The sequence below is a fragment of the Lepidochelys kempii genome, chromosome 6 (genome assembly GCF_965140285.1).
Source record: "Lepidochelys kempii isolate rLepKem1 chromosome 6, rLepKem1.hap1, whole genome shotgun sequence".
NCBI lineage: Eukaryota > Metazoa > Chordata > Testudines > Cheloniidae > Lepidochelys > Lepidochelys kempii.
In genome coordinates this window covers 42590001-42616307 of record NC_136385.1, presented here as the reverse complement: position 1 = coordinate 42616307, position 26307 = coordinate 42590001, and the positions used below count along the sequence as shown (strand labels likewise).

General features: G+C 39.3%; 1 protein-coding gene across 2 annotated transcripts in view; it reads right to left on the bottom strand.

The window, feature by feature from the left end:
• PAX6 (paired box 6) overlaps positions 1-2493 on the bottom strand; it is a 31633-nt gene extending 29140 nt beyond the window's left edge. For both annotated transcript variants that reach the window (XM_073347747.2, XM_073347748.2), the window contains exon 1: positions 2358-2493. The gene's annotated coding sequence lies outside the window, so the exon portion shown is untranslated. The remainder of the gene's footprint in view (positions 1-2357) is intronic.
• Between the last annotated feature and the right edge of the window lie 23814 nt (positions 2494-26307).

The following is a 26307-nucleotide window of genomic DNA, read 5'->3' as shown; positions in this document are numbered from 1 at the left end:
TAAATGAATCAAGATCTTATTCCCGGCAGTCAGATGCACATTTTAAAAGTGACATTATTAATCTTAAATAGAGATCAAAGTCAAGACAATTGGTTGTAGATATAGATTAACCTTTTGGATTAGAAGCAAAACGTAAATCTGTGGAATCGGTGGCAATATGAAAATGGTATAGATATGTCTTTGGTTGATATAAAGTATTTTATTTAATTGGAGATTAATTAGCTTTTAAACAAATAAGTAGTTTTTATTTATTACAGTAACTTCCCATATTTCTTCGCCCGCACCATTATTTGATGTCATCATTAAATTAATGACTAAAAGTTTTAATTTCACGATCCCTTACTAGAATCTGGACCGTCTGAAAGATGAATTTCTATTAATGTAATAATCAGAAATATTATTTCACCTGGTAAAATCAACATTTGATCTTGTCATTTTTAATGCAAGCCGATTGCATTATATGTCAATGAGATATGCATATAAAGGACTATCTGGTCAGAGGTAATTATGTCACAGCTTTTTCTCGGCATGACAGCTGGATAAACACAATCTCCAATAAACATCTCTAATTAGGGAGGAGGATCTGAGATGGATGGTGTTTGATTTATTACTGAAGGAGAATGTCCATTTACCGGTGTATTAGAGTGAGGGATTATCGTGAACCTTCTTGCTAAAGTACTTTAAGGAATATTAGGGAAAGAGGGAGGGTAGGTAAATTGTGTTTCCGGATTTACATTTGTGTTTTTTTTAACGGAAGAATGATCACTATAACACTCTGCACTTTTCTATAGTAGAGGGTCCCCCCCCCCTTTCTCTATCACCCCTATTTAATATACGCAGCTGAAGTTATCAAGGCAAGATCCTGCTTGTGAGATTAGGGTATGTTTCCATGCAGATATTCTGCAGAATTTCTGTGAACTCCCGAATTCATTATAAACAAAGTGGCTAAACCTCAGAGACAGTTACCAATCAGATCTCGAAACTATAAAGCAAGGGAACTAGACTCCACGGCAAAAAGACGAAACATTTGAAATGTGCAACCTAGTTCCCCCCCTCCTTCCCGCCTCCAGCTACACCACTTTTAACTCGCATTTCCAAATACAACTGCGCTTCAGTGTGTGGGGTTGAAAATGCTGCTAAACCTTTAATCTCTCCTTCCTTCCTTCCTTCCTCCCGCCCCCCCCAAAAAAAACCCCCAAAACCCAAACCAAAATCTTTCAGTTCACTTACAGCAGTCGTGGGGAAACTTTTTTTTTTTCTATGCTGAAACTTTAAAAACGTCCCGTGTTCGCTCATTGGATGTGGAATGAAGTAGCAAGGTGACTTTTTGTATGCATGTGTGTACGCACGTGTATACAAGCATGTATATCCATAGCCTGTCCGAGTAAGGTTGTACGGATCTCCCATACCTGCTTGGAAGGTGCATGAAATACATTTCAATGCGCACGCACGGCACAGGACGCCGGTAGGGTTGAGAATCAGTCAGCAGTTTCTAAGGTTTCAAGATTTACTTCACCGTACGCTGTAACTTATCAAGCTCGCCAATGTCCCCCCGCGCTGCGGATTGTGCAGCGGATTCCCTTCGCTTTGACCACAGCCTGCCTTCGTGCCTCGCTGGGAGAGCAGGGTGTGACGGAGCTCTGTGTAACTTGAGTCCCCCTTGTTCTACCCCAGTGGAAATCGTTAATTATTAGGTCTTCCTAAGTAAAGCTCAGATCACACGGTCCGGGGATTTAAAATGCGACCAAAGTATGTGAACCGCATTCTTTCATTTCTACCTGAGCTCTGAGAACCGAATCAAATATTTATACCGTTCGGTAGTTCAAGTATCAACACTTTCCAAGCGGTGGAAACTTTCACACTAATTCTATCCGCTGTTTCCAAACAGCCGAGCTAATTGTTCAAGCTGAAGCTATCAAACAAGATACTTCCCCCCCACCTGTTGTATAGGGTTTTTTGTAATATATATTACAAAAAACTACACAGAAGGTGAGAAAAAGTGTATATATATGAGATATATATGATAAAACATATACGAATAATTGAATTGTGCTAGAAGTAACCATGTTTTCAAGCAGCAATTAATACTTGCAGAAGTCCTGACCCCAGATATGTTAGACTTCCTGCTCAGGCCAGCTGATAGACACTGGTGTATTGTAAAGATCCTCGCACCAGAGAATAGCAAAGCTTTAAAGAAGTTCCTATACTCGGCCCATTTCTAAGACAATCAGATGAACACAAACACAGCTCACATCAAAACAGGCAAAGAATTCAGCAAGTTAGAGGGTCGGATTATTATTTTAAGAGCAAACCGGTGGCACTGGAAATGAATGTATAAAAGGAGCATAAAATGTTACCTGTTACAGAGAGTGCAGACAGATGAACCTGACCTGCCGATTCCCACACTATTAAATTGCCGATAGTAGATAACTGGCAGGTTTGATCGCCAATTTCTACATAAGAATCTGCCACACAGTTTAAATGTCAATGACAGTAAAAAAGAGGGTGTCTTGCTTTGCACTAACTTTCCCTTAATATCAACGCCAGCGCCTCCCTCATTGGCTGGGCTGCCGCGGTGACGTCACGGAGGACAGTAGTTAGAGCTCAGCTAATAAGAAATTTTAGATAACACGAGCATATAGGGCCTAAAATGTTTCTCCCACTGTATGCTCCTCCTAAATCCAGTGAGTATTTTAAGGAACTGTTATTCTATGGAAAGTCAACGCCTACCAGGCACATTTGTTTATCCTTACATTTCCAGATTGCAAGGCAAATATTACATTATATATTACACTGCAAAATACCATTTAGGTGGGTTCATGCAGCTGTCTTTAGTAGCAGTGGTGTAGAGACGTTACGGAGAGAAAAGCTAGCTGGAAAAGCGTGGCCAGACTTTCCAATATGCAAGTTCAACCTTCTGCACCCTTTCCCCATCGTTTCGGATTGTCTCACCTTTTAGCACCTTCTAATTTTATATGGTTACTGCGCCCATCCTCCCCCCCCCCATCTTTCTCAAAGAGGGACGCTTGCCTTCTTGTTGCAGACACAAACCTTCCACCTGAAGTTTTAATTATGATACAGCCTGTTTCAAAGCAGAAGTTGTGGTGCCAACTGTCAGACTCTTGTGAACTAGTAGGTAGAGCGAGGCAGCCCAAATGTAAAGGTAACTTTGATTTCGGATTGACACTACTTGCTTGCGTTGCATAGATCATAAAATACCCAGTCACCCAGTTATCAGTACAAAAGACCTTGATGCTATATTGCTTCTCGGGTTCTGTTTACTGAATAGGTCCAGTCAGGTAGAAAATAAAATTTTTACTTGTGGTTGGCTGCCTGGATTATTGCAGTGTCGGAATAAGATTATACACTCCTATATCCAAACAATTCTTACTACGCAGTAGAACGTTTCTAAAATACGTCTGTAAAGTTAAGTCAAAAATGGGTTGGTTTGTTAGCAAACTGGATGCCAACACATGTTCACTATTTTAAAACAAGAAATTCATGTTGAGTTTTTACTTTCTCCTTGAATTTTTAAAAATTAGATCATAAATGCTCTATGTTTCACACTCAGGTGAGAAGGACAGAGAAGGGAGACCGATTTCTTCCAAAGGTTGTAAGATATACCAATCGTTCTTCGAGAACTTTTACTAGCAGGAGCTGCTTGCTATATACATCTGCCTTTCAGTTCGTCTCTTTAAAACTAGGTTCAAACGGCTAAATCAGCTGTGATGTAATTCTTAAACTTTTTGACAGAACAGAGATCGTACTGTTTAGTGTTTGTGTGACAAACACAATGTTAACTTCATTATCAGGAACTGGGAAATGGTGAACGATTACTTCTGCAGAACACAGGTGTGGTTCTTTTCTTACCCTAAATATTTAAATGTATTAAAGTGTATGGGTAATGGTGCAATTGACTTGTTCTACACGTCACAGTGTTGGACATTTTCTCTTGCCATCAACTGGCTATTGGAGAAACTACAGTAATCAATACTCGTCTTATTAAAATAGCTTTTGTAGATGACCTCACCACCTATTTTACTTGAAATTCTGAAGAAAGGATAAAAATGCTCCGTAGTTACCCACAGAGCCTTATTTGTACTTATCCCACTAGGGTTTTCTCTTATCTGCATTCTGTCCCATTAAAGACAGAGAGACCATTATTTGCACACACTTGTCGAGGTAAATAATTTATCAGACAAGAGGTACACCCTAGTCGATAGTTTTATTGAACTGAATTTAAATGTTTCATGAACCTGCATTCTGTCTTTGATTTGTCTGAGAGTTCCAGTTAAATTGGAGGTTGTCTTGGAAAGGGATTTTTTTATTATTATTATTATAGAGCACCCACATTCTCTTCACTAAACTCCCTCTCGACCTAACAAAATATTAGGTATATTTGACCTGTGGACAGTATGTTTGTAATCGGTTTTCAGTGACTAGTTTTGAAGAATATGTTCCTGTATCGGGTCTACCTCATTGGAACAAGGATATCGGTATATTGGTTACAATATAGAGACTTACCCCTGGGCTAGGCAGGGTTTTCTGTTTTGTTTTGTTTTTTTGCCAGTTTGAATTAGGTTTCTTTGCTGATTGATCGTCCTTGTTTTCCAAAAGCCAATATCTGGATGACATTTACAACTGTTTCGGAGTTAGGAATTGTGAAGCCTCTTTCCCTTCCTATGCACTGGCACAAGGATTTGCTCACTGTTGTGCTAAGCTGAGAGAACACCCTGGAAAATGAGTGGTCGCATGCTAAGTGTTGGGACAACATTTATAGGATGCGCGTGTGGGAGACGGCGGGGGGAACATTCACCAATCTGCTGTTCTTGACCGTGCCAAATGTCGCTCTGCATCTGAAGGCTTTTGGTGAACGTTAACAAACAATGTACTTTTTATTTGGAAGGCTCCACCTTCGCTCCTTCCTCTGTTTGCTCACCTTTCCACCGGGCAGAGGGGCAAGCGCCCTTCTTCTGCAAGGTAGCGAGCGGCTAATGCGGCTCTGGTTGAAAGGCGAGGCTGGGAGCGGGCTGTCAGGAAGGTGTTTCACTGATTGTTTGGAGTCGTTGCTATTAAGGGACGCCGGATCCCTGCAACCCAGCAGGGTTCTTGAAGGAAGCACTGGAAACACCACGGCTCCCGCCTGCTTATCTGGCTGTCAATAAAAGGAGATGGCTCCTAAAGCAGGGCCAGGTGCTGCCTTCCCTTCTCTCCAAACTGCGCAGCTCTCCAGAAACTGATCAGGCGTGAAGCCAAGTCTGCTTGGCCAGGCCCTCCATATAGGCAGACAAACAGTCCCCTAGCCAACACCAGAGCGTTGCTCTATTTGCCTTTTTAGAGCTAAAAAAGGAAAGGAAGGAAGGAAGGGGGTAAGCTGGGAGCAGAGTCCGTGTTTGGCTTTATGATCGCTGCAGTATTTAGGGCTGCAAAGTAAAGCTGGAAAGTCAATCTGTCAACAGCAATCTGTCCTAGGGCCGTGGCGTTCGCGGATGGACGGCGGTGGGTTTCTAAGAACCAGGATTTTGAGCATAACGCCGCATTCTGGGCTATATCCCTTGGCTGTTTCATTTACACGTTTTTCTCTCACACATTTTAGCTGATTCCAGCTGATTCCGGTCCCTCTGCAGCTCACTAGTGCACAGCGACCTGGGATGCTCAGCCCCACGACAGAATCCATGTCACTTGTAGGTGGCCTGTTTAAACCACGGTTTTTTAACCATTGCGAGCAGGGGGTGGGTGCCTGTCGGTGGCGGAATAATCGTACTATTATGTCTGAAATAACAGTGTATCTCACTACCTGTCATGAAACCCAAGGAGTTTAAAAACCCAGCAGACTGAAAAACAACGGCAGCAAGTGATCATAGTCATCACCCTAAATGGAAATGTTTTTGTCAGTTTTTCTCAGGCAGATAATCGTGCCTTAGAAAACCGCAAAGCCTCTTTTAGATCTGGGTGTGCTCCTTGGGTCTAAACCCTTCACCTGGGTTGTGAGAGGCCCCCAACGAGAAGTAGTCGAAATCCTTTTATAATAAAATTGTGCAGAAATCCACATGCCATATACTGCTAACGAGGGAACAGAGCTTGGGTGGAGGGAGGAAAAAGCAGGGTTCCAATGAAAGCGTTCGCGGTTCCGGGTTCTGATGTGCGGAATGCTTGAAAGCTGTGAAGCCGCTCTGAATAGGATGCAGGCAGAGATACAATAATGTGTTACAAATTTATAAGCATGATACATATTTGATTTATACAGCGATAGGAAGGGGTTTTTTTTTTAAGGCTGCCCCAAACCCCTGTGTTCACATAGATTGAGCAATTCTCAACACACACACTGTAATAATGAGCTTTAATTCTCTACCCAAGCAGAACTTGAGCAATAATAATAAGCACATCAGAACAATTTGTTTACTGTGGCATTGCACAGACTGCCGGGTCCAAGACTAGCTACAATAAACGGTAAAAACCCAAGGAAACCTTGTAGAACAGAAAAAAAAATATTGCGAGTAGAAATGTGGACTAGCATTTTAGCTGGGATCTATTACCCTTGTCCAAGGTATGTGTTTTTAAATACTTTGTGTACGTAGCTGGCTTTTCCTACCAATCGGTGTTTTCCAGGACACCTTTGTTCAGATTGTCTGATATTTATCTGTTCCATACAGGATTATATTTAAACGTTGAATGATTTAGAAATGTAATTTGATTTTTTTTATCCTGTACTTTCAGTTTTGTTGCAGTTCAATAGAATATGTGTAATCCAGTGTTTTCAAAGAAAAAACACTTAAAATTATTATTAAAATGGCTTGTGTCTGTGTTAATATCTAGAAATCTGAGTTATTTCACCACATTATATACAGAATCCCACCTAAAGGGCTTCCATACAGCTCGATAAAGAATTCTGTCTCTATTTCTGTAAGGTGGACAACAAACAAGACTAATATAAAGCATCTAATACGTTACATCATTTTTTAAAACCCTCTCCAAATCCTCAACTTGTTTTAGCAAGACTTTTTGCGTGTGTATTTGTGTGGTTTAATTCAAGATGCCGAAAGAGACTTCTGTGAACTGAAGCGTCCAAAAGACAGAAATTTAGCAAAGATAATATTTGCCATCATAAGAAATCCCGACACAGATGACTATATAATAGGTCTATTATTTGCAATGCTGTACGCCTTGTCTTCTCATAAAAAAGGAGCAAGACTTAAAAAGTTCTTATGCTCAATGTAGAAAAATATATCCTAACTTTGTGGTTGGTTTTCCCCCCTTTCTTCCCGACGACTCCTAATGGTATTAATTTGTCTACAACTTTATCGAGGATTGTCTCGAATTATTTCCCTTTTCTCTCCTTTAAAACATTTTCATAATAAGCGCAACTCTGGACAATGTTTGATTTGTTTTTCTCCCCTCATCCCGGTTTTAGCCTGAGACATTAGCTGAATTCCCTGGGGGTGATTGGATGCAATTCGCTGAAAGTCGACAGGCACGTCCTGGATGTTAGAAATTCACTTTTCCTCAACGTGACAAGGCTGAGTTCGATCTACAATTGTATTTGAAAGGGCAATGAGCGGAAAGATCTCCCGTCATTACAGCCTCGCTCTCCTTTAGAGAAATAACAAGATACTTCATTTGCACACAAACGCTCATAAAAACAAAACAACAAAACAAAAATAAACCCCCCGACCCTCAGTCACTCTTTAATAAAAAGCTGTCGCCGCATAATGTAAGTGTGTGTGTCTGTGTGTGTGTGTGAAGTTTCACAAGATAGCGGCGCTCCCCCAAAGCGCCCATGTGATCAAGTTGACTTTTTACTTTAAATCTTGAATAAGATGTGAGTTGTAACAAGGGGATTTGCACTTACTCCATGACCCTTGTAATTGGATTAAATATAGACTGAGACGTACAAAAACATACCAAGATTGACACCTGCCAACTGGACTTCCTTATGATTGATTGTGATGCTTCGTGCTGGCAACAATAATGAAATAAATTGTATGGATAAAACAGCACATTTGTCATTTCCGTGCCATAAGAGAGGAAGCCAGCGTGTTAGGCAAGCTGTTAGCTGACAGACAAGAACAGCAGACAAAACTAAAGAGCTAAACAAGGCTCCCAGATATTGACAAGACTAATGATAACTTGTCACAACCTTTTTAAACTCAGAAGTTTGCAATTAAGGTGTATATCTGTATTGCTGGTACAGATACGGTAAGGAGGACTTAAAACATAAACTTCAAATCTTTGGAGAGCTCCAGTATTGTTTGCCACTTGCTTTGCTCTGCAGCGCCGTGCTCACAGGAACAGCAAAGCTATCTAGAGATGTCACCAAATCACCCGGGCCAGAGAAACATCTCAGGAACGTCAGTATCAGTCTTCCTCATGCACACTGGGTTTTGCTACCTGCGGGAACCAGCTAGGTGAGCTCGTAGGGAAATGACTCACAACTTAGTTCATTCCTCATGAGGGTAGAAAATGGCAGGTGTGCTGGGCGGTTGGTGGGCGGGGGGGCGGCATTTAAACTTCTCTGAAGTGTTAATGACTCTGCCGACTTCGCTCGACACAGCTTCAGTGGCTGATGTTATGTAACCACCAGACAAGTCTAATCGCTTCCCCCCATCCCATTTATGAGGCTCATGGAAGGGTTCCGGCGTAAGTGCAGTTTGCTCTGGAGCGAAAGAGCCTGCCTTGCTGGGTAAAAACGCTCTGCCGAAAGCCCTCCTAACTGGCCTGATTGCCGGAGGCACAAGGGCAGGCGCGCCCCGCGCCCCGCAGAAGTTTTGGAGACCTAGACTAAATCAACCTAGTGCTCAGCTTCTGCCTCGGCTGTTGGCCTGCCGAGAGCGGCGGAGCGCTCTTACAAACAGGCGGTGGGTTATAGAGGCGCAGAAGTGCCCTCCCTTTTATTCCTGGCCAGCGTTGTTTTTAACCTGTGACAGGTTTCTGAACGGCTGCCGATCCCTTCACTATGACACTATGGTGGTGTGATTCCGCCCCTCGGAAGCCTCCCCTATTTTGGCTCTGCAGAAGGTCACTTTCCCCTCCCGCCCCACCGGTATTTTAAGAAAGGCCACCCACTTTACTAAGCAGAACAATTAATATTTGTCAAATGTGCTCAGGAACACAGGTCCCGCTCACTAGCCACTCAACTCACGGTGCCAGCTCGGGGTGCTGGACAGCATAAGCAGTGTACAAAGACCTGTTTCTTGCTACTCAGGCAGGACACTGCGTTGAGGACTGAATGTAGGCTCAGCTTGAGAAAAGAAACCCCCATGCCTTAAATGCAAAGGATCCAGGGTGACCCTGTAATTGCATCTTTCATGGGGTGTGTTGTCTGAACCATACAGGTAGTTAGCTGCTTTGTAGCGTGCCAGTTGTCAGGTTATAAATCTCCTTCGACTCGGCACGGATGGACAACACGGCCATTTGTGGTTTGTCTGATAGGTAATTGATATGAATTTATTGCTCCTGGAGGATATGTGTGGACAGAGGCGATCTACATGGGCGCTTTGATCACTAAGACTTCTCGCGAACTCGTAGAGCGAACCGTTGCGTATGTGTCAGTGTGTATCGAGAAAAGTTCACGCTCTTGATTTGTGTTTGTGTATATAAGCAGGTGAGATGTAGGTTCAGTGTAACTTCAGCATGGCTATATCTATATATGGTGAAGCGATTGTAGTGTTATGCTTTATTGCTTTTTAACCTCCCCCCCACCCTCGAAACACAGCTCAATGAGGTTATTTATCCTTCTCATAGGACTAAAGAGAGAGTGCTTTGGCGATCAGATATCTCTGGTTTGCATTATGACCTATAAGCATCACACAAGACAGACTGATATGAAGAAAATATTTTAATGTCAGAAGTCTATAAACAGTTGTTCCGAGCTATTAGGGGGAAAGTAGTCTGAAATGTCAGAGTGCACAGAATAATATATAGTTTTATATCATATGTGGTTTGCAAATATTTTAATACTGCCATAGCCTTTCTGTTTGCACGTCACCAAATACTCTACAAATATCAAAATGCTCATTTAGTTTAGCTAGGCCTGGAGCCATTTTCCTGGTATTTTAGTATTTACAGCCCATTCTAAAAGAATTACAGTGTATTCTTGAAAGGAGAACACTATCAAACGTACACTGGATTTTAAAAGCTTTGAGGCTGGCTGCTGTACCATCCCCATATTGGGTTTTGGAAGGATAATGGTAGCTGAAGTTTCATTGGATTTAAAGCTGATTAGTGTAGAGCTTTTTTTGTGGCACAAAACCTTGTTATATCCACCCTTCTAAAGCGTTTGCTTTGGGTTTTTATAACTTGACACGAATGATAAGTACCCAGGGATTAGGCTGATCGGTTACTTAACTACATTGTAAAGTAATTTCTGGGACAAATTGTATTTTCTAGCCTGACAGGCAAATTTTATCCCCCCCTCCCAACAATCAATTAAGTATCTTGTTAAACTAAACCCTTTACAGAATCTGACAATTTTGTCCACGAAAGTGGCCCAAAATTAACCCTGATCAATTTGTAAACTTTACCTGGGAAAGCCTGGGACACTGCAATTAAACCTGCTGACTTCTTTAGCCACCAGAAAAAGAAATAAAGAACACAAAGGGATCTGTAAAGTTTGTGTAAAATATTTGACTTCGATCTTTAAAGAAACGATTAGATTCCATGCTTCTTTTGTGTAAATAATTGACGCAGTGCATATTCAAATTTTATCCTTATGCTAGATCAGACCAGGGCTATATGTGGGTCCTTTATTACTTCACCCTCTCACAATTTCCAAGGCAGAATAGAACTTTATGTTAAAATCCAAAATAATAAGATTCTTTAGGAGAGAGAGTGTCACACTTCAGATAATTGCAAGCAAAGGAACCTGAATCGTTACAGGCCCAGTTAACATCTGTAATTAGCTAAACCACACAATGCTCTTAGGGAGCATTTATTTTTTATTTCGGTTTCTTTCATCTGATTTAGTTTTATTTCAGTCTAGAGGAAACAAATGGCAAGAGAGTATCTCTCTCTCTAGATAGAGAGATCTAGATATATGTCTCTTTAGCCATTTTTGAAAGAAAAATCAAGTCCCAATTTAACAAAAATAGCTAATATTCTAAAGCGACCTTTCCATTTGCTGTAATTACTACCAAACTCATTCCTCGAAATTAAATGCTGGAAATTATTTGAATCCTTGTAAAGAGGAAAAAAAAACCAAAAAAAAAAAAAACAACCAAGTTCCATCGAATTAGTTTTAGCCTGCCTGCTCTCCCCAGTGACTGCATCTATTAACATTATAATCTCAAACACCATTTTTTATGTAACACTATTGTTAGTAAATCAACTCCTCAGGTCCACAGAGACGCTGACCCCTGGCAATTGAGTGAAAGTGTAATTATCTCCCCGAATCTTGGACAGATTTAAGAGATTACATTTCAACTAAATCTATATCAATGCTAATTTTTTCCCAGACTCCAGGTGCTAGGCACTAGGAAATGGTGTTCCTGCCCAGCAGAATGGTTTACAAAGAGGAGAGGGCTTGCTGTGTAGAGGGCCAAAAGAAATGAATCCCCACATAAAATTACACCTATTTTTGCTACAAAACCTGGTTCTTATATGGCAAAGTTAAACAAAGCAGCTATGCTAAATTAGCGTTAAATAAAGGCTAGTTTAATGCTCGGTTACAGTCAACTGGTGTATATTTGATGGCTAATTGTCTATCAAAATTAAAAAGAAAAGAACAAATGATTCGTTATGAGAAGGTGTTAAAAGCTTCGACAAAAAGGACATTTCACAAATATAATTTCTGTGGACGGTGAATTGTCCTTTTGAAGCTTTATTTTTAAAGCAGTAAAGGCCTAAAACTCTCTAGCCATGACTAATGGAGAGCGGCGTGCTCTTTTATTAGGAAACCGTCTATATAAGAAAAAAAAACCAATATAATAAAATCTGAAGGGCAATATTCTTGCAAGATACTGGAATAAAAATATATGTGGTTTCGAACGGCTACTTAACTAAATAACGCCATGATGGCAGTAAAATGGCATTTGAGTGTTACTTGGTCTATGGTTACAGAGAACTAATCGATTGCTGCGTGGGGAGCAGAGCTAGATTATAAATCAACCGAGATTAGCAAGAAGAAAACAATATTTGCGAGATTGCAAAAAAGGAGAGAGTTGCTTCGTTCGAAGTCTTCTGCGCTGCTTCTTAGGACAAGGTGTCAGGCTCTTAGAAAATCTGATTTTTACCCTTCTGATTTTCCTTCCAGCGCAAACAGATTTTTGTTAACTAATTGGCTCTGAAATATTCGAGAAAAGGAGATAAAAAAAAAGTAGCAGGAATAATGATAAAAAAGATTTGTTGTTCAAAGTTAATTAAACATGAAAGCAACACAAATGCAATGGAGAGGCGTCAGTCCCACTCGCGTCTGATGAAGTCGACACCAATTTTGTCGATATGCATTATAAGGCGATGTAGGCTTGCTGCTTACTTGGGAGTAAATGTAAAAGAATCCAAGTATGCAAAAAAGCCCAAACTAAATCATGCAGCAAGAACGGCAAACCGTCTGGAAAATGGACCCATGGAGCAGCAAGAATGTACTTTTTTTTATCTTTGACAACTTGTGTCCTAAAGAAAGTATCTTGAAGATAATTGAAATGATTACAATTCATTGCTGCAGTACTTTGAATATGAACAGTCAAATAATGAAATCTTAGTAATACAACAAAAAATTAATTTACATTATACCATTGCTTGAGGTTTTTTTATGCCCAGCTTCCCCTAGAAATTTTGTGTTAATACATAATTCTGTACTTCGATGCATTATTCATATTTTTTGGTATTGTTTTTCCCCTTCCTTCCCCAGTAATGGTCTCCTCTGAAACTTCAAGGTGTAGATGCAAATGAAGAGTGACTGTTGCCTATCAGTCCCAGATTATGGCGCATATTCTGGGAGGAAATAAAAAAACCGAACTCAGTTCTGACGTATTGGGGTCTACAGAGAGTTGTTGTCTGAAGCTTCGATCCTGACCTCAACTGAAATGTGATTAACCTATTAATAAAAGCAAAACAACAACAAAAAATATCCTAGACGTAGCTGCCAAAGTTGAGTGATTGATGCTCAAGCCCCTTCCAGTCCCGTGGAGATAATATTCCACACGTGAAAATATTCCTCCTGTGTTCAAATTCATTTACAGACCACAGTTTGGATAAGAGCTCCGCAGCCTCCCTAGAATAAAGTGCATCCTATGCATCCTATTTAATTTAGTTGGCAAATGCATCTTAGTTCAGTCTGCAGCAGCTACAAATGGAGAGGCTGGATACTTGCTGCATAGATCTTGAAAGATCAGATGTGATTATTTTGATGACTGATTTGCCCTGTTTGGGGAGGACTTCATATACATTTAAAGAAAGGCAAAGTTCAAACCATTGTTCCTTAATTCGGGCACTACCTTCTGTATTACAACAAGAGGGTGTTATATAAATACAAGTAATTCCCTAAATAAGAAAGGCATGGCAAGATGTCTCTATTACAGATGGTGGATAGAATTAAGAACTCAAACTATTACATAGGCTTTATTTTAATAATGAAATAGAAAGAAGTCAGAATAAGTTCCTTTCTGAATGAATGTTAACTATACAGTTTACACATTGCAGAATACGATTTTGTTTTTGTTTTTGTTTTTTGTCCTCACAATATTAGATGGTGTTTTTGCACGGAATGCAAAACTCGGTCTCTCTCTGGTTTTGCAGATTGTGTAGTAGGCAGCCTGTGTTTTAATCCAAATCAGAAATGGCCCAATGTACATCCTCAACATAACTAACTGTTTCAAAGAAAGAAAGAAAGAAAGAAAGAAAGAAAGAAAGAAAGAAAGAAAGAAAGAAAGAAAGAAAGAAAGACCATCTGGTAATTGTCTTTCTTTAGATCTTCCCTTAATTATGCTTTTAATTAAAGATGGTTCAAGGCATTGGACCACATGAAGGGCAGTAATTACAAATTACATTACAAACCCAACAGATGTAGCTCTATCTGCTGGGAAAAAGGTACCGGAATAAAATTTGACTAAACTTTAGGATAAATTAATCCGCTGCCTTGAGAACAGAAGCACATTTTTTATTATGCAGACTCTAGCCAGGATTTAAGTTCTCTGTCATGATTGTTTTCATATTTCTTTGACATCTATTGATTTGGAGGCAGCTGCAAGGCTTTGTCACAAGAGAGAAGAGCAGTCACAATATATTAGCTTGATGGCATAACTCGAATATGAGTAGGAAGGATAGAAACATGACAGGGCATCACATGATTGGGTGATGGGCCTCCAACAAAATAAAGAAATTAATTTTTAATAGATGCTTTAAAATACCACAGCTAGTGTAACAGTGACGGAAACAACAGTGCTGTTAATTATCTAGCACTGGAGGGTCAGATCTTTACCCAAATGGGTTTGAGGAGATGTGTTTTAATTTTCATTTAGGACTTATTTTTTGCAGTAAGTGAAAGTCATAAGGAGTAATCCTCATCATGAGAGATTTCCAAACCATCTAACTGCCCTATGCCAAAGAATGAAGGTGTATTTAAAATATTAGGGAGATTAAGAAGGTAGAATGATGGTGGCATCACATAATTTCTCTGCAAGAACCTGGAAATAAATATACCATTTCACCCATAATTTGCTGAGAAAATAAACTGTGAAATCCCAAACTGCATCAGTTTAAACCTCCTTTTATTAGTGTATGCAAACAAACAAAAAAGCAATAGCCATTGCAATAGGAGAAAGCACTATGTTCTCAAAGATTTTTCTGGGGCATTTCATCCCAGTATTCTGTGGTCACTGATGGGTCTATGTAAGCTTTTTACAATGCATATTTTAGGATTGCAGGAATACACCAGTATGAACTATTTGTAAATAGCCTGTTTTCAGGAAGCTGGCTGGCACATTAGGAGGAGATCAAGAAAGTAGGGGTGTAAGGGTTTACAAAAATCAAGTTCTGGTTCAGTGGATAAACACATAATTGAAAATCAAGAGACTGTTTTTTAAGACAACCTCCAGTTCAAAGTATGTGCTTCTCCAGCATTTCGCTAAAATCCTGTGCTAAACGTATAACCTTGGAGTTTTAAGTATTTGAACAGGTTTGGGCAAGATACCAGAACTATTGCAAGTGAGGCTGTTGGTTAAAAACAATCATTGCAGTTAATCTTGAATGTAGGGACAGAAGGAATCTGTATGTCAGACACTTCATCAAATCACTATTGAGGGCTCTCTCTCTCTCTAGTAAATTGGGCCATTTCTGTCACCTGTTAATCATCTTCATGGTCCCCCACCTCATCCACTCCCTTTGGAAATGCATGACAAAACTCTGCAGAGTCTGATTAATTTTGGGCTAGGTATTGTCTCACGTTCAGGCTGAAATACGTTTATCAGAACTGTAATATGGATGGAAGGCTGTCTTCAACACATCAAATCAGAAAGGGAAAACTTCGGGTACCACCTTGCTCAGATTTTCCCATTCCTGCCCGCAGTATCGAAACACAAACACACAAAACATGGAGGTGGATACATACATAGATGCAGACATACACACCTACAGCATGAAGAACACAAACTCACATGCACAGTCACAATGTGCATCTTTCTTTCTTACACAAAGGGCCAAAATCTTAAATCCTAACTCTGTCCTTTCTCAGGCAAAACTCCCAATGTGCATTTTGTTCCAATATGGCCTGCAGGATTTGGGCCCTATCCAGTAGCCCCCCCTAGACACACACAGCACACGACAGACACAGACATATTAATACAGACACACGCCTCATGCACAAATACAGACACACATTCACACTTTCACACACACTTTATTAATAGTGTTACATTTTTTCATTCTGACTTGTGCTAACTATGTTTTCTAATCCATTTTCATTACCATTTCTGGGTATCATACTGCTCTAACTGAAGAAATAAGAAAAACTCCTTGTCTGTGGGACAAAGGTGGGACCTCATGAGAGGAGGTTAGTTATTTGGAAAGACCTCTGCAGATGCCCTTTAATCCACAGGCCCAGTTTTTTTTAGTAAAATTATAATTTATGATTTCAAAATGTCAACATCTGAATAAGTATTGTTATCTAAATACAGCATGGAATAGATTGTAGCCTGTATACTCTCACTTTATTTTACAATGGGTAAAATATTTGTTCAAATTTTAGGCCTGGATTCTGTCACCACCTTCAACCTGTTTGTATAAAGATGATCATGATGATAAAACTCCATATTTGAAATGCAGAATAACCTCATGTTTAAAGTCATCAGTCTCTTTTAGCTTCATGTTATAATCACATGAGGAATTCTGATTCCTCTTTGCCTTAACTGGTGTACTATGAAAATGACATATGCTTTTGTGGAAAACTGATACATTTAGAATCACTAATGTGAATTATTATTTACAGGACATTATATACCATTGGATTGCTGAAAAGCTCCTAGTCCTTCTTCATGGATACATATATGTATATATTTACACACATGCACACACATCCCAAGGTCAAGAAACAAAAGCAATTAGCTTTAAATTGATAAACGCTAGGAAATTCAGAGTTAAGTGTGCTATACTACCTTAAATCAGTCCCTTGTGATTAGGTAGTTTCCTATAATCACGTATAGAAAAGTTACTTGGTAAACATGTTTACCAAATGTATCAAAAGTTATTTTTATTTTAGTGCTATTACTTATTACAAAGTTTGCCTTTTTTCTGCTTACGTAAGAGATTGTGAAATTCAGGTTCAGAATTTTTCATCAGTTTCTTCAACAAATTATTCTTGGTCAGAAGATCCTGTGAAAACATCTCTTTGTGAACATGTATAATCAGTTCTGTGTTGTCAGTTACATAAATCACATGGTCTGTGGGTAAAAACCTATATAGAAGAAAATGTGTGTGTGTGTATTTTCACTCACTCATTTACAGTGCTGGTCTTTTAAAATTCCCTATGTCCTTAAGCAAGAGAATATTTCTTTTTGTTACAGAGGTTCAGAGCTAGATTCACAAAAGGAGTTAGGCACCTAACTGCCACATTAGGAACCTAAATCCCAGAATCAGGCCCTGTTGGGAATCAAAAAATTGCCAAACACTATAGGCACCTAAACTTGCTTCGCTCTTAAAGTTTTGCAGTAAAAGTTCTGTAGACGCCTATGTTGCTGCTTCTGCACATGTGCACTGTAGCCACCTTCCAGGTGTCTAGACGCCTAAGCTTCAGAGTGATGCATGAGCTGCTCGAAGGTAGGCGTTCCTCAATCTAACTCGCCTCCGGGGGCTGATCTGGTAAGCGTGCTCAGACTTCGCCCACAGGATTGGCCCCCTCATAGATGAGTACACACAAACCCAAGGTTGTTTGTGAATCTAGGCCTCCGTGTTCAACGGAACACATGCTGCAGGACAAGAATTGGGCCAGTAGTACATAAACACCCACGCACACACACACACACAATTAGAGATAGGTACCAATGTTTGTTTGTCTCTGTAAAGTATATATTTATAGATTATTCATTTTAGTAGACACAGAGCCAAATTTTCTTCTCGCATTCTCCATGTGGCTCTCCAGAAGAAGCGCAGATCCTGAGTTGCATGTTTCTTTCATGTATTATGACTGAATTTCAAAACAAGCCATATTTCAGGCAAAACTATAGTCACTTTTCTCAAGTGGTGAAGTTATTCTGATGTTAGTGGCTGAAACAGGTGTCTTTGCCCTTGATCGATGTATATTCGCTTGATGGAAATATGAGGATGTGGCTCTTAATTAGCAGAGTATACTCCAATTGACTTTGGAAGGAATTTAGGCTCTTGAGCCTCCTCAGATGTGCAGCCAGTAGAGAGCTCTCTGGTCACATTAACTATTACACATTTTTCCAGCTAAATCAGAACTCCAAAAGCAAAACCTAGCACTCAGGGACATCCTATGGATTTGTGACTGACTCTGGAGGACTTAGAATCCTAAAATCAATGAATGGATTACACTGATCCATGAACGTAGATGTCTCCTCTGTGACAGATACAGTATTGATGGTCTTCATTATACTCAATCATTTCAGATCATCACCCGGAGAAATACAATAGAATGGAAAGAGTATTTTGTGGGGGGTACAATACCTCTTAAGGAAGTGGAAGGTGTGTTATTGAATGAAGCACAGCATGGACTGCGGACATAAAATACTGCAGCCTACTGCAAAATGTCAGAGAATACATTAGTTGAATATATTTCTGGGCTACATGCATTTTGCAATAACATCTCACACAATTATGATTTAGTATCTGGGTGCAGAATATATAATTTCCTGGACATATAAATAACTTTCTATAACATATAAGTAACTTTCTTGCTCCTACAGTTTCACCTGTAAATTATTTATTCTTCATTGGCCCCTGTTCATCAAGGTACTTAAACACACATCTGTCTTTAAAAACATGATTAGTATCAAATAATTCAATGTGAGAAATGGTGTGATCAGAGGAGTTAATGGGACTAGTCAGATAGTTAAAACAATGGGCACATATTTAAGCTGATCTGTTTTTATAATGCTAAGCAGTTACTATGAGCAACAAAGTTCTGCACTTTAAATAGCAAGAGTTCTTCTGGTTTTGAGACCTATTTATGTATGAATCATTTTTATAACGGATATAATTTGAAAAATAAAAGTAGAAATAAAGAACAGGAACTAGACAACTACAGAAGATCATGGTGGATCCAAGAACATCAGTCAAAGATCCATACTGATTTATATAGTATATAGATAGAACCCTGGCCATGTTTGGTATGAATTTGCATATAGAAAACTTGTCCAAAACCAGATCTACACATATATGTGAAAATCAAGAAGTACAATCATATGAGTGAAATCCTGGCCTCCCTGAAGTCACTGCGAGTTTTGTCATTGACTTCAATGGGGACAGGATTTCACCCTTTAAGTTCTACTGCTCTGCTCAAATGCAGAGATACTCAATTAGCTCCACAATCTGCATGTAGATGGAAGGCAGTGTGAGACATAGATTTTGTTGTTGGATGTGCAGGTTTTCCAAAAGAGTAAACCTGTTATCAAGGGTTTTTCAGGAGGTTCCGTCATCCCAAGTGATTCCTCTGAGTCACATCTTGACTTCATCTATTTAACCAAAAAGCTCCCCTCTACTGCCAGGCTGTGACTATATATCATATGATACCAACATGGTTGTTTAGAACTCTGGACTACAGTTTATGCACAGTTGTAACCCATATCTGTGAGAGAAGTACCTGTTCCACATCCTCACGTAGAAGAAGCTGTGATGGAGGCTCCTACAGTACAGCGTGTGTTGAAATTCTTGCATAGAAAGGATTTTGCAGCAGCCTCAAAAGTGATTCTTTTTCTTTTGCTGTTTTCAACCAAGCCCCTAGCAATATTTCCTTTACATAGATATTTGGAAGGGTAATTAGCATCTATATTAATTACAAGTCACCGAAGCACATGTCTGACACATGTTGAAGAAAGGATCTAAAACTAGGGACAAAATGTTGTGATATTTGACTTTTTAATCACAAAAATTATAATGTAAAGAAATGTAGCTGATGTGAACTACGTGCTTTATATAAACAGAGATGAGCAAACTCATTTAGCTAAATTTCAATCCCAGGCAGGCAGTTTGAATTTGAAAATAAGATTTAAATCTGAACAGTAAGAGAGTCAATGGGAGGAGGGAGGGAGGGAAAGGAACACAGAGGAACAGAGAAAAATATGCAGTAAAAATGGGGATTAATATAGCAAAAGATAGACAAGTGTAAAACAAATATGGAGAGCTTTATAAAAAAGAAAGAGATGGAGTAAAGGGAAGCAATCAGATGAAAAAAATAAATACACTGCATATCTACATGGGACAACCTCTTATACCAGCCTGTGGGAGCATAGCATAGGTTTCCCTTTGGCATACAAAATATTTTGTTTAAAACATTGATTCCTCCTTGGGCAAAAAAATTAGTTTAAATTAAAGGAGTCAAAGTGCACAAACTTCCACTAGCTTTGGGAATTGTATAACTCTCCTAAACAGGCCCTGATCCTGCTGTCTGGCCTGCACTGACAGGCCCGTGTGTTTGTGTGCAACTCTAGTGACATCAGTGGGACTCACTCCCCGCATGTGGATAAGATTGCCGAATAGGTGCTCTGGGTGGTGAAATTCATAAAAATCTCAAACTGCACAAGGTTCACCCATCCCCAATTATAAATAAAGTTGACGTTAATGATAGATATTTCCTCTCTTCACACTATGCTTATAAACCCTGAGAGAGTAATTCGTTCTTATAGCTTGCTGATCATCTTTGAAGGCCACTTATTTGGGCCCTGATACTGCAAAGGCTTCTGCATGTACTTGATCTAATGGACAGTAAGTTGTCTCATTGAAGTCAATGGGGAATGTGTAATATACATAAAGTTAAACATAAACTTAAGTCTTTGCAGGCTCAGAGATTTGCATTGTAACTACATAGCAATATCCATGCAAATAGCTGATTTTTTGTTTAGAAGAAGTACTCATACATATTGAAATCAAATACATTATTATTGTAAAGGTAAAATAGAAGCTGCTATATCACTACAGATGATACAAATGAATGGGATTTAGATTGCTTTGATATACTTGTTTGTGAATGGCTTTTATTTTATGTTATTTGAAATAATTTTATTTTATTGATATCAGGTACTGCAGAGCAGAAGTTAGTAACTCTCTATCAGGAGCTGGCTTACTACTAATATTTTGCATTAATAATGCACATTTTTCTTTCAACTGTTAATGACCAGTTTATAGACCAACTGCCTGTAAAATTTCATAGATAAATCTGCAGAAATAGATTTTTCTTTCCGCATCAAAAATCTTAGTCAATAGACTGCAGCAATTTTTTCCTGAATGGATTTTACCTCCAGTAGTGACTAATGCATTAATTTTACACATTTAAAATTTTGTTTCCCAGCAGAGCATACCCATAAACATAAATGAACACACGTAGGCTCTTTATTACAGAGCGTAGATGTTTATGTCTGTGTACAACTGGGTTGCTGGAGACTAGAAGTGAAAGGTTTCTTTGTAACAGGCTTAAACATTCCAAATATTAACATAATTTTGTCTGTTGTATCAGTACATAACAGATATAGCCAAAGAAGGTTTTAAAGCACCAACACAGACAGTAAAGATACTATGAAAGTACCATACATGCAGCAGCCACTATTCAAACCTTAATGTCCTGACCACATTAATGTTTTTCATTTGGAACCACATTATGATTTAATCAGGCAAAAGGAGTCTCAAGTTGGGAAACCAAAAGCCGAGGCCAACAGAATTAGGGCCCGATTCTGCAAGTATTAGCCTATGAAATTTTATTGTCTGAATTAAAACCTGCCAAACACACATGTAGAGGAAATTATGATGGCCAAAGGAATACACATGCAGTTCTGACAAAAATAATCCCCTGTTTCTGTCTTGATTTGTCAGGTGATTTCATAAATTATTTTCCTTAGTGTATGCAAAGCAACATGCAATAAAATAGGAGAGAGCATAAGAAAGAAAGCAGAATTACTCTTGCGATCCCCAGCCCAGTCATGCCTTCTATAGTACCAGTAAAAAGCAATCGTACTAATAAAACTAGGCTATAACTCCCGTTTTCAAAAGAGCAAATACATTCAATGAAATCCCTCATAGCTTCTGCCCTGAAGCCAGGTTCTTAACTTCATGATCACTTTTATTTCAGTTTCTTACACTTCAGCAAAATGCATCAGAGCCTGAAAAATTAATTTTGCAAGAGAAAGTCTGCTATGACTTGTTTTCTTTTTGTTTTTCACATTGTGGACATAGTAGAAGGCATTCCTGAAAGAACTATACTTTCACACAGTCAAGCTATATTTTTCACAGAGCAACAAAAGTTCACTGTAACTGCAATATCATTGCAATTTGCCTGTGACTGTCATACTGTTTCACTATATCCGAATTTGCCGTTAGCAGATTCCACAATATATATATTTTTATACTCGATGCCTCTAATAGTTCTATATACCACATGCCATGAGACGCTGGAATTGGTTAACAGTGACGTTGTTAGTAATTCTTATGTACATTTAAATTGCAGATTGGTTAGTTGGGGCATACAGCTATTACTTCCCCTCTCTCAGCCACCCCATGCCAAAAAAGTTAAATGGCCCTATTTTAAAAATCAGGTTTTTTGAATATAAAGTAATAATTGTTGTTTGATTGACAAATAAATGATAATATTAAGAAATAACTAATATTGTCTGGACTTTTGAAATACCAGTGAGTAATGGATTGGATTGGATTGGAGTGCAATTTAACTTCCTATGTTTTTACAAATGTTAACTAGGTTAGTTCACCAAAGAATAAGGATACTATGAAATAAATTGTGCTGTCTTAAAAATCCCAGTAAAAAATACAGAACATCTGGAACCCCAAGAAACTCTGAGTTTATTAATAGATTTTTAATCAATACTTTTCTTATATTTTCTTTCCCAAAGCCTTTTCATTACTAAGGTGTCAAGTCTACAAAAGATCAAAGTACAATTTGCTTGTAAGGGAGTGACCCAGATTAAGTTGTACCTGGCAAAGGCTATATAAAAAGACGTAAGGTAAAATAAATATCTTTCCATGGGTTCATTTGGTGTTTGTTATCATTTTTCTCCTAGGGCTCTGATACTGCAATGAGCTTTGTGCTGACTCTTTGGTGGTTCAGATGTGTTTTCTAGCTATAGAAGAGATCTCACAGTTCGGAAGAAAGAAACCCTTCCTTCCATTTATTTGTTTTGTCGTAGCTGCTAGGAGCTCTAGTTATGGACCAATACACCATTGTACTGGGGCAGTACAAACACAGAATAAAAGATGATTCATATCCCAAAAAGCTCATAGTCTAGTTACACAAACCTTGGATCTGGATGTTTAGGAGCAAAGAGGTGCTGTACACCTGTTTACATCCTCCTGGAGCAGGGACCCTGGGAATGGATGAGGCCTGAGCTCCAGCCCCCGACTTGCTGGCCAGTGCAGCTGAATTGGTGTGGGGAGCACTGTAATTTGTTGCAGATGGATGCCAGCGGAAATCATCGACTCTACTCCTCCGGGGCAAGGAGGAAGCAGGGCAAACATTATGACTCAGCGATATGTCACTGAATCACATCGCCTACTGGGGATATACCTAGGGCAGTGGGTGCAGCTTATGCACCACCCTTTGCTAAGGATTGTTTCTGGTGTCAAAATTTAGCTGTTAATAAAGCAATGCCTATGGTCATGGAGTATGATGGATGCCATCAGTTAGCTTTTTCCTAGGTGTGTTTGCAAGGGATAGTCCCTCTGACATCAACAGGGCTCTTAAGGTCACAGATGTCTTCCCCTGCAGGCTCATTGCAGATCGGGGCTTAAATCAGTACCTTTATATGCAACATGATGTATGGAAATCTCTTATTGTCACAGATTGAACTAATGTTCTGGATGAAGAAAGACTGGGTGGTAAACGGGACTCGTAAGAGGAATGAAAAACTTTACAGTTAGGGTCACCAGTTCAAATCCAGCCAAGGTTACCAAAGGGGCCACCAAATGAAATTAATGGGTAGCAGGTTTAAAACAAATAAAAGGAAGTTCTTCTTCACTCAGCGCACAATCAACCTGTGGAACTCCTTGCCTGAGGAGGTTGTGAAGGCTAGGACTGTAACAAGGTTTAAAAGACAACTGGATAAATTCATGGAGGTTAAGTCCATTAATGGCTATTAGTCAGGATGGGTAAGGAATGGTGTCCCTAGCCTTTGTTTGTCAGAGGGTGGAGATGGATGGCAGGAGAGAGATCACTAGATCATTCCCTCCCTCTGGGGCACCTGGCATTGGCCACTGTCGATAGACAGGATACTGGGCTGAAAGGACCTTTGGTCTGACCCCGTACGGCCGTTCTTATGTTCTTAAGTCTGATGGCTGTTTAGTGGCCGGTGTGAAATGAGCTGGTGGACTCAGTCTAGTGATAGTCTCTTCCCAGTCAACAGATTCCATATGGCAGAACTAACAGTACATTTAGCACTGATTATCACCCTGCTAGGCAGGTTGAGCAGGAAGGTCAAAGACTCAGTGGGCATGAAGGCCTAACTACCTCCCCGAACAGGGTTGAGGCAATGTCGGGGAAGTTTACGCTACTGATAGTGGGTAAACAGAAATCTCCAGCCTCCAGGGGTCTTGGGCTTTTAAGCTCTTCATGGCAGGGAATCTCTGACCATGTGATTGTGAGCACAAAAGGGCTCTGATCATAGGAACTATTGCAGTAAATTAATGTTAAATTATAATAATAAGACATGGCTTTCAATAAAGCACCTTTCAACATTTTAAATATATTTCTTTAAAAACTGGTGGTCAAGATGAGGGACTTGCTGGTGAGAAAGCACATTTAGAATGACCAAACTACAGACCAGGCATCATCCTGCAAAGAGAACTTCTTTAAATGTAGAACAAAATATAAAATGGGATTGTGCCTTTTAAACACACACAGAAAAAAACTCATTTGGTTTATGATACCGATCATAAATACCAGCATGCACTGCTCTGTGATCATAAATTAATCATCCACAAATCATGAGTTAGGCAAGCCCCAACAAATCATGTGATTGGCTTAACAGTGGGGGGATTTATAAAAAATAATAAATGTTGGGGTTCTTTTTTTCGTCTAGTTATTTGAGCTTTTGCCCACAACCATGAGGGCTAGAAATTTACTTTTATTTTTAAAGGAAAACTGAGATTCAAAATACCGTGACTTGAGAATCTGGGGCTTGAAGAATAACAGCAAATACCACAAGACTCGTGATCAAATTGTGAGAGATAGCAACACTAGGAATTGCTTTACTAAAGGGTAGATTTTGGCTTCCGGTACAATCCTAAGCAAGGGATGGAGGATAAGATGCTCTGCCCCAAAAGTAGCCTCAGTATTCATCGTGATTCAAGGACATACCTCTTAGCTGCAATGCCTCCCCTGCTTCCTCATTGCTCTGGCGGCAGTAGGGGTGGGAGGTATTGGCCTATATCAGCAGAAAATAACTACCCCTCATGCCAACTCAGCTGTACTCAGATGCAAGTAGTCAGGGCATATGGTGCTCACCTAATCCTGTGTGCCCATACCCAAAGGCCAGATATCCCACACAGTTATCTAAGGAGGTTCTTACTCCCCTGCATGGGTATATAATCCTAGACACAATCTAGAACTGGATGCCTTTAATGCGGATATTTGTTATGAAATCTGAGGGCCATTCTGAAACACATAGTTAATCCTGATCCTGCAGACACTTACACCCATGAGTAACTTTACTCATGTGACCAGTCTTACTGAGCTCACACAAATGTTTGCAGAATCAAGGGTCTAGAGGAGTACGCCTTTTCTGCTCATAGTGGATCTTTGATTCTGTTACCCTTGAAATCAACAGGCGCTTTGCCATTCACATCAAATAAAGTCCCAGAAGGATATTTATACCTTTATTCACATTTACTTTTATTGTAGCATTACTGCCACCTGCCAAGAGAGTGGCATTCGGGAGATAGAGGATAATGCATTATACTGTGTTTTCTCATCACCTCCTCATCTCCCACAATGTAACCATTGTATCCATTCTGTCTCAGTTAACTTTTAACATGCACATAAAAGGGAAAAAGTTTATCAAAACAAAACAGAAACAATAGACATTTATAACATTTTAAGTGTGTTTGGCACGTAACGAAAATTGCTTTTAAAGGGAGAAAAGTTTGCATTAAATATAGTATTTGTTACTGCTCTTGTTTTAAACAGCAACAAAAATACCCAGCCCAACTGTAATTCAGAAGCGATACCTGTTGCTGGAGTTAGAGTAGCAGCCGTGTTAGTCTGTATCCGCAAAAAGAAAAGAGTACTTGTGGCACAAATACTCTTTTTCTTGTTGCTGGAGTGTGACAGCAAATTCTTTTCCATTTATGATGCTTTGTAATGCTTGGGTGCATAAGTTAGTAGAGGCCATTTGTGTGCAGGGAATAGCCATATATGGACTGGAAAAGCATATGCTTTATTCATAAAAGCGAGTGGCACATTTTTGCTCAAAATGTAATATAAAGAGTGCATGTTTCTTTTAATGAAATGGTCTCGAATGACTGTTGGGAGACTTTACTTTTTCCCCAGATATAAACACTAGGAACTCAAATGTTCATAATACTTTGCAAAGTTAAAAATGAGTAAAGTGTACTATCCTTTTGAGAATATTCAGATCTATCCTTTACTGATTTCACTACCAATATAAAATAGGAGAATTTTAGTTGGTGGGGGGGAGGGGAATATTT